The sequence below is a fragment of the Lepus europaeus genome, chromosome X, assembly GCF_033115175.1.
Source record: "Lepus europaeus isolate LE1 chromosome X, mLepTim1.pri, whole genome shotgun sequence".
Taxonomy (NCBI): domain Eukaryota; kingdom Metazoa; phylum Chordata; class Mammalia; order Lagomorpha; family Leporidae; genus Lepus; species Lepus europaeus.
In genome coordinates, this window is record NC_084850.1 from 124,676,799 (window position 1) to 124,686,181 (window position 9,383).

Genomic DNA, 9,383 nt, shown 5'->3' on the forward strand with positions numbered 1-9,383 from the left:
ATAGTCCCTTTTTATCTTCTCTCTTTTTAAAAAAAAAAAATTCTGCTTCTGTCAGTAGAGTGAGATCCTCTGGGAATAGCGCTTGACTTGGACAGGACTCAACCAGGAAGAAGCCGCATGTGCGCTCGCCACGCTCACGTCCCCGCACGGCCCCTGGCGGCGCGCGGCGGCAAGAACGCCCTCGCGTGGAGGTTTGGTGAAGCGCAGGGCTGGCAATAGCCTAGTTTATAGCTTCTTCCCAGAGAGCGGTTTCAAGCGCCGAGGAAGTGGTCCTTAGCGATGCTAGGGTACGTTTAAAGTGTATTTACTATCAGATTGAAGCTGGGTGTCGTAAGAGCGTCCAAAGTTAGATTAAACAAAAAAAGTGGATGCAGGAAATAAACTTCTTTAATGAATTACCGATAAATCGGTACTTTAATTTTAAAGATCTTTGAGATTTTCTTAGCATGTTCTTTATTTTTTTATCGTGTTTCCTGCGTTAAAAAGAAGTGACTTTTGTTCATACATTTATATACAAATTTTCTGTTACAACAGCTATGCGTTTCTAACTAGAAAAAATGTTGAGAAAAGTAAATAAGAATTTAGGTTAACTGTGTTCATCGAATAAATAAACATAAATACATGTTTTATAAAAATCACCTCAGTTTTAGGTACAGTACCTAGCATAGGAAGTTATATTTTTTAAGGTTTATTTATTTATTTGAAAGGCAGAGGTACAGAGAGCCAGAGGCACAGAGAGAGAGGTCTTCCATGCACTGGTTCACTCCCCAAATGGCAGAGCTGCGCTGATCCAAAGCCAGGAGCCAGTAGCTTCTTCTGGGTCTCCCACGTAGGTGCAGGGGCCCAAGGATTTGAGCCACCTGCTACTGCTTTTCCAGGCCATAGTAGGGAGCTGGATTGGAAGTGGAGCAGCTGAGACTTCAACCGGAGCCCATGTGGGATTCTTGCATCACAGGTGGGAGCCTTACCTGCTATGCCACAGCTGGCTCCAGGAAGTTATGTTTCAATAAGTGCATTTATTGGTTAAGTGATGGTGGAAATACCCATGTGCGTGAACATTTATTTGGTATTTATCTTACATTCAGAATAGTTGTACTAGCCGATTGAGAAGCATTGAGGTGATGCAAGTGCTCTGGAGTTAGACGGTGGTGGTTCCACATCTTTGTGAATATACTAAAAGCTGATTGAATTGTACAGTTTACCAGGATGTGTCTTTGGATACACAAATTATATCTTAATTAAAAGATCCATTTGACAATAAATGTACTATAGTGTGTTTCATCACCAGAAACTTGTTGGAAGTAAAAACATCATAGGATATTTTTATTAATTGGCATCAGCTAAACAAGTATTAACTTTGTTAATCCTCACAACAGTCCAATGAGATAAATACCATTAATCGCATTTTACATATGAGGGAACTGAGTACTTGAACAACTGAATAACATACTCAAAGTACCAGAGCTGGGATTCAGAGCCCAGTATGTATGAGTGTGAAACCAACCGGCTTTTAGTATATTCACAAAGATGTGGAACCACCACCACTGTCTGACTCCAGGGCACTTTTGTCACCTCCATACTTTTCACTTGCCTGGTATAACTATCTTGAATGTGAAATAAAGGAGCTAAATACCAAATAAATTTGTATACGTTCAGCCTAGTGGTTAAACTGCTGGTTAGGATGCCCATGTTGCACATCATACCTGGGTTCGACTCCTGGCTCCGGCTCCAGCTCTAGCTCTAGCTCCTGGTACTAGTTCCTTGCTAATGCAGACTCTGGGAGGCAGTGGCAATGGCTCAAGTAGTTGGGTTCCTGTCATTCACGTGAGAGACCTGGATTGACTTCCTAGCTACTGGCTGCCTCCTGGCCCAACTCCAGCTGTTGACAGGGATATTTGGGGAGTGAACCAGGTAGAATTCCTGAATACGTAGGAAGCTCTCTCTGTGTCTTTCTGTCTCTCAAACAAATAAAAGGAAAGTAAGGGGTCACCTAAGTCACCACTCCTGTAGTGGAGTACCTGGTTCTGGTCCCAGCTACTCCACTTCCAATCCAGATTCCTCTGTTGTGCATCCTGGGAAACAGTAGATGATGGATCAAGTACATGGGTCCTTGCCATCTGCATAGGAGACCTGGATGGAGTTCCAGGCTTCTGGCTTTGGCCTAGCCCACCCCAGCTGTTGTAGGCATTTGGGAAGTGATACAGCAGTTGGAAGAACTCTGTGTCTCTGTCTGCCTTACAAATAAATAAAAAAAATTTAAAAGATTAGAAAAAAATATTGGGGCTGGCATTGTGGTGTAGCAGGTAAAGCCGCCACAGCAGTGCCAGCATCCATATGGGTTCCAGTTCAAGTCCCGGTTGCTCCAGTTCCGATCCAGCCTATGAAAGTGGTGGCTGATGTCCCAAGTCCTTGGGCCCTTGGACCCACATGGAAGACCTGGAAGAAACTCCTGGCTCCTGGCTTTAGATCGGCCCAGCCCCAGCCATTGTAGTCATTTGGGTAGTGAACCAGTAGATGAAAGCTCTCTTTCTCTCTCTCTCTTTGCCTCTGTCAAATAAATAAATCTAAAAACAAAAACAAAAAACTGAAAAGTACAAAACAAGTTAAGAAAAAAGTCAACTTTAATGGTTACATTTACATACCACAAAATTCATGTTTGAAGACAGATTTCAATGATTTTAAATGGTAAATTTACGGAGATACGCAGCCAGCACCACAATCCAGATTTTGTACTTTCCTATCACCCCCAAAAGATCATTAGTGTCTTTCCAGTTGATCCCTAGTCCCACCCTGAGACCAAGGCAACTACTGATGGACTCTCTGTCTCTAAAGATGTGCCTTTTCTGGACTTTTCTATTTAAATTGAATCATGCAATGTGTTGTCTTTTACACCTGCCTTCTTTCACTTAACATAATGGTTTTGAAGTTCATCCATGTTCTACCATGTATCACTTCATTCATCTTTATTGTTGAGTACAATTTCGTCTCACATTTTGTTCAACTATTCTCCAACTGATAAGGTTGAGATTGTTCCCACTTTTGAGCTATGCTGCTGCTGAACATTTGTGTACAAGTTTCTTTTTTCTTTCTTTTTTTTTTTTTTTTTTTTTTTGACAGGCAGAGTGGACAGTGAGAGAGAGAGAGAGAGACAGAGAGAAAGGTCTTCCTTTGCCGTTGGTTCACCCTCTAATGGCCGCCGCGGTAGCGCGCTGCGGCCGGCGCACCGCGCTGTTCCGATGGCAGGAGCCAGGTGCTTATCCTGGTCTCCCATGGGGTGCAGAGCCCAAACACTTGGGCCATCCTCCACTGCACTCCCTGGCCACAGCAGAGAGCTGGCCTGGAAGAGGGGCAACCGGGACAGGATCGGTGCCCCGACCGGGACTAGAACCCGGTGTGCCGGCGCCGCAAGGCGGAGGATTAGCCTGTTGAGCCACGGCGCCGGCCTGTGTACAAGTTTCTATAATAACATGTTTTCATTTATCTAGGTAATATCTAGTTGTGCAATGCTATGGTAAATTATGTTTAATGTTTTGAGATAGATTTAAACTGTTTCCCAAGATGGCTTGGCCATTTTTTATTGCCATCAGCAATGTATAAGAGCTCCAGTTTCCCTACATTCTCACTGCCACTTATCTATGTATTTTTTTAAAGATTTTATTTATTGGCCGGTGCCGTGACTCAACAGGCTAATCCTCCGCCTTGTGGCGCCGGCACACCGGGTTCTAGTCCCGGTCGGGTTGATTTTGTCCCGGTTCCAGTCCAGCTCTCTGCTGTGGCCAGGGAGTGCAGTGGAGGATGGCCCAAGTGCTTGGGCCCTGCACCCCATGGGAGACCAGGAGAAGCACCTGGCTCCTGCCTTCGGATCAGTGTGGTGCGCCGGCCGGCCGGCCGCGGCGGCCATTGGAGGGTGAACCAACGGCAAAGGAAGACCTTTCTCTCTGTCTCTCTCTCTCACTGTCCACTCTGCCTGTCAAAAATAAAATAAAAGTAAAAAATAAAAATAAAAAAAAAGATTTATTTATTTGAAAGGCAGAGTTACAGAGAAGCAGAGACAGGGGGAGAGAGAAGTCTCCCATCCACAGGTTCACTCCCCACGTGGCCCCAATGGCTGGAGCTGTGCTGATCCGAAGCCAAGAGCCAGGAGCCAGGAGCTTCTTCCAGGTCTCCCATGCAGGTGCAGGGGTCCAAGGACTTGAGCCATCTTCTACTGCTTCCCAGGCCATAGCAGAGAGCTGGATTAGAAGGGAAGCAGCCAGGACTCAAACGGGCACCCACATGAGATGCCGGCACTGCAATCTGTGGCTTTACCCACTACCCCACAGCGCCAGCCCCTTATGTATTTGAAAGGCAGAGCAAAAGAAAGACGGGGCTGGAAGCGGGGACAGAGGGAGAGAAAGACATCTGCCATCTAGTGGTTCACTCCCCAAATGCTTGCAACAGCCAGGGCTGGGCCAGGCTGAAGCCCAGAGCTCAGAACTAAGTCTGGGTCCCTACATGGCTGGCAAGGACCTAATTACTTGAGCCACCATTTGCTGCCTCCCAGGGTGTGCATCAGCAGGAAGCCAGATCAGAAGCAGCACTGGGAGTCAAACAGCACTCTGATATGGGATGTGAGCCTCCCAAACAATGTCTTAATCACCGAGCCTATCTCTTATCTCATGACCCCTGTTCTTGAAGAACTTTATTTTAGAACCGATTTTAAGACTCAGGCTGTGTTCTAGGCTCCTGGCTTCAGCCTGGGCCAGCCCTGAGTGTTACAGGCGTTTAGGAACTGGGCCAACAGATGGAGGATCTCTCTGTCTCTGTCTCTCTGCCTTTCAAATAAATGAAAAATTTTTAAAAAATTGAACCAATACAAAACCCCAGCGCCTACATTCAATCCCATCTGTATCTTTAACCACAGGCCCCAAACCTGACAGTTATGTGGTTGGCAACAGCAATGGCTTTTTTCCCTTCTTGCATCAGCAGCCCTTTGGCGCTTCTGGTCACCTTGGCTCTGGCGCTCTCACTTGGGATATGTCTGTGTTTGCCGCCATGTCTACCACAATGCTGTGCTTGGGAATATGTGGCTTGTATCTTGAGGCTTCTCAAGTATAATGTTACTTTTCATTGGTTCCTTAAAGAGCTTAAAGGTGATTCACTTTTGGGGCTGCTGCCTGCAGTGCCAGTGTCCCATATGGGTGCCCGTTCGAGTTCAAGTTCTGACTGCTCCACTTCCAATCCAGCTCTCTGCTGTGGCCTGGGAAAGCAGTAGAAAACAGCCCAAGTCCTTGGGCCCCTGCACCCGCATGTGAGATCTGGCTCCTGGCTTCAAGACCTTTTTCTCTCTGCCTCTGCCTCTCAAGTAAAAAATAAATCTTTTTTTTTTTTTTTAAAGTGATTCACTCTTAAGGAAGAAATGTTCTTTTTAGCATTTTCATTTACAAGGGAGCATTGTCTGCATTGTGTTTCAAAGTAAATAATTCCATTCAAATGGTGACATTCATTTCATCTTTCATTGATAGTCAATGTGTTAACAATTGCGGCATTTTTTTTAAATCCAGCTTAGTGCAGTACCACTCTTTGTCTTATTCTTATCTCATTGGCTACTCCTTCTGTGTTTTCCTCACAGTTCCCTATCTTCTCCCCATGACTCCTTCACACTGGTGTATCCTGTACCCCAGGACTCAGTTCTTGCCCTATTAACACTCAGTGCCTTGATAAACTCATGAATGCCACTTGAATACGTGCCTCTAATTTTGAGGCTTCTGAGGCTGAAGCATAGTGTTATTTTTCTTTGGCTTATCAGAAACACAAAGGTGATTAACTTTAAAAAAAAAAAAACACAAGATTTATTTAGTTGAAAAGCAGAGTTACAGAGACGGGAGTGACACACAGAGAGATAGCTTCCATCCACTGCTTCACCTCCAAAATGGCTGGGCCAGGTGGAAGCCAGGAGCTCCTTTGATGTCTCCCATGTGGGTGGCAGCGGCCTAGGGACTTGGGTCATCTTCTTCTGCTTTCCCAGGGGGGATTAGCAGGGAGCTGGATCACAATTGGAGCAGCCAGAGACTATGCCCACATGGGATGCTGGCACTGCAGGTGGCTTAACCCGCTGCCTATTGTGCCACACGGTTGGCCCCAAGTGATTAACTTTTAAAAGATTTTTATTTATTTATTTGAAGCACAGAGTTTTAGAGTTGGGGGAGGAGAGAGAAATCGAGAGAGATCTTCCATCCACTGGTTCACTCTCCAAATGGCCACAACAGCTGGAGTTGGGCTGGTCCAAAGCCAGGAGCTTCTTCCAGGTCTCCCACATGGGTGGAAGGGGCCCAAGGACTTGGGCCATGGGCCATTTTCCACTGCTTTCCCAGGCACGTTATCAGGGAGTTGAATCAGAAGCAGAGCAGCCAGGTCTGGAACTAGCACCCCTATGGGATGTGGACACCGCAGGCAGTGGCTTTACCCGCTATGCCACATGATTAACTCTTTAAAATGTATTATTTTTAAGGTTTTCATTTACAAGGAGCTTTGTCTACACAAGGTAAATATATTCAGTTAAAATTGAGATGTTTATTGCAACTTTTAGTGGTGGTGGGGTTTAACAACTTAGAGTACCTTTTCTCTCCAACTTGTAGCATGCCATACTCTATCTGATCTGCTAGACCAGTCCCCTAGGTTGTCCTAGATGACTGTCTACCTTTGCCGTGCCCTAAGGACCAGTTCTTGCACCTCCTTCCTCCTTTAGTCCTCCCTTAAAACTTGCTCCTGTGATCTTCTCCATCTTAGCAAGTGATCTCCTGTGATCTTCTCCATCTTAGCAAGTGACAATTCCATCCTTTCAGTTACTCAGGCTGGAAATCTTGGCCTTATCTTTGACTCCTCTCTTTCCTTTAGCCCTACATCCAGGGAATCCAGTTGGCTCTGTCTACAGAATATTTGCAGCATCTGGCCACTTCTCATCATTTCCATTGTAGTCTCCAATGGAATAGTTTCTTAACCTATCCCCTTGCTTCCAAGCTTGTTCACCTAAATTCTATTGTTTAAACAGCAAGCCTGGATGTCAAACAATATTACTCCTCTTTTTTATTTTAAAGTTTTATTTATTTATTTTAAAATGTGTTTTTTAGAAAGATTTTATTTATTTGAAGGGGAGAGAGAGAGAGGGAGAGAGAGAGAGAGAGAGAGAATCTTCCGTCTGCTGGTTCACTCCCCAGATGTCCGCAACTGCCAGAGCTGAACCAATGCAAAGCCAGGAGCTTCTTCCGGGTCTCCTAGGTGGGTGCAGGGGCCCAAGGACTTGGGCCATCGTCTACTGCTTTCCCAGGCCAGTAGCACGGAGCTGGATGGTCTCCTGTGTGGGTGGCAGAAACCCAATTATGTGAGCCACCGCTGCTGCTCCACAGGATGCACATTAGCAGGAAGTCGGAACATGGAGTCAGAACCTGGCATCCAACCCAGGCACGCCAATGTGGGACGTGGGCGTCTTCACTCGTGTCTTACTCACTGGGCTAAACATTCACCCTAAGAAACATGTAAACATTTAACACTAAAAAATGAAAAATGTAACGCTGCAATTCCTGAACTTAAATTTTTAAAAATAACACCCCAATATACTTTTTTTTTTTTTTGCTGATACCTATCACCATCTTATGATACTAGTGTTCAGTGGGGAACACTCCTTCAGAATAGGCAGGAAGGCTGTGAGCAGCTTCTAGCTTGTGTAACCTCGAAGTGGGCCACCTTCCCTGCCTCATACACACCTCAGTTGCTAGTTAGAAATGCAGACTCTTGGGCCACTCCTTTGTCTTAGGAATTGGAATATCTAGGAATGGGGCTTCAGAATGTTCATTTTAAACAAGTTCCCAGGGCAATTTTGCTACTCTCTCAAGTTTTGCAATTACTGCTCTGGGTACTAACAGAAGGCAGAGTGTAAGTTACAAAAACAAATATTTCCTTTCTGCCACTATTGGAAAAGCTCATTGATTTTGCTGTAAGACAGACTGTTACGGCCAGCGCCGCAGCTCACTAGGCTAACCCTCCACCTGCGGTGCCAGCAAGAATCATGCCCTAAAACCCAGGTTTAGCAAAAATTCAGCTTCCAGGTCATATCCCTCTCAAATCTCTGTCAGCTGTAAGTAGTAGCAAATTGGCCAGTAGCTTGGGAACCTAAGTGGATTCCGTTCACAGCTCTGAAGCCGATGGCGGGCTGTGTGTGTGTGTGTGTAGTCATTCTGTTTCCTCACTGGGAACAACTTTGGTGGTCCCAGGATGAAAGGACGAACTAGAGAGGTCTAATACATTTTTTCAAGACTTTGGATCAGAACAGCCATAAGCTACTACTGGGACTCCTCTTCTTAAAACCTTGCAATGGTTTCCAACTGCTCAATTACCAAATGTCTTACAGTGGCCTACAAGGCTTTATACACTCTGATTCCTCGCCTCTTTGAAGTCAAGGCTCAATAACACCTTCTGCCCTGATCATTCCAGTCAAAATTGGAACACCCCTCCCCCGCCCCATTACTTTCTGTAACAATTAGCACATGCTGAAAGGCCACATAATTTGCTGTTTAATTTATTTTCTGACCTATGCAAGAATTTTCCCTTGTTTTATTCACTGATACATCCCAGCACATAGAACAGGATTTGGCATATATTAGGCACTCATAACTACTCATGGCATAAATAAGTAAATCAGTAGATTAAAAAGCAATGCCTTATGGAATGAGGTAGGAATACAGACTTCAACAACGTGAAGGTCTTCTAGTATGTGAATTAGTATAATCGCTGGCCCAGTAGAAAGTGCATGGGGCAAAGAGGCAACACAGGAGGGTGGAAAGCTGAACTGCTACTGTCGGCGCTTTTGGCCTGCCAGACCTTTTGCTGCTTTTCCCTCTCCCCTTCTTTTGTTCTTCACTGTAACTACTAAATTACCAGCGGTTCTCTATCTGTACCTGACTCCTTTCCCAGGCCCAGAACACACTGCCCTGTGGCTTTACTCCCTCGCTTTCCCCCACTCCTTCCGTTTGGACTGAACTTAGAGAAGCGTTGTTTGACCCTCCCAAGCCTAGTTTATAAAATAACATCCCCTGTTGGCTAAACCTCACAACATGTTGGAGACTCTGAGGCTAGCCTGAATGTTTCTGAACCCTGGCTAGTTGGACACAAGTGTCAAGCAATTATTCTAACAACCACTGGGAGAAAGTTGCTTGTTAGGGATTTAACAAGGGAGGTGAAAAAATGAAGAAGCTCTTGGTTCCTGAAAAGATCCCATGTTAATCCTCTTGGACTATGTAGATATAAGTCAGGTAATCAATTCATTTTCCTCAGGTAACTCACCACATTGGTGAAATAAAACAAACGTAGATATTTTAGGAAACTTCTACTTTATGGGGGGCACCCCT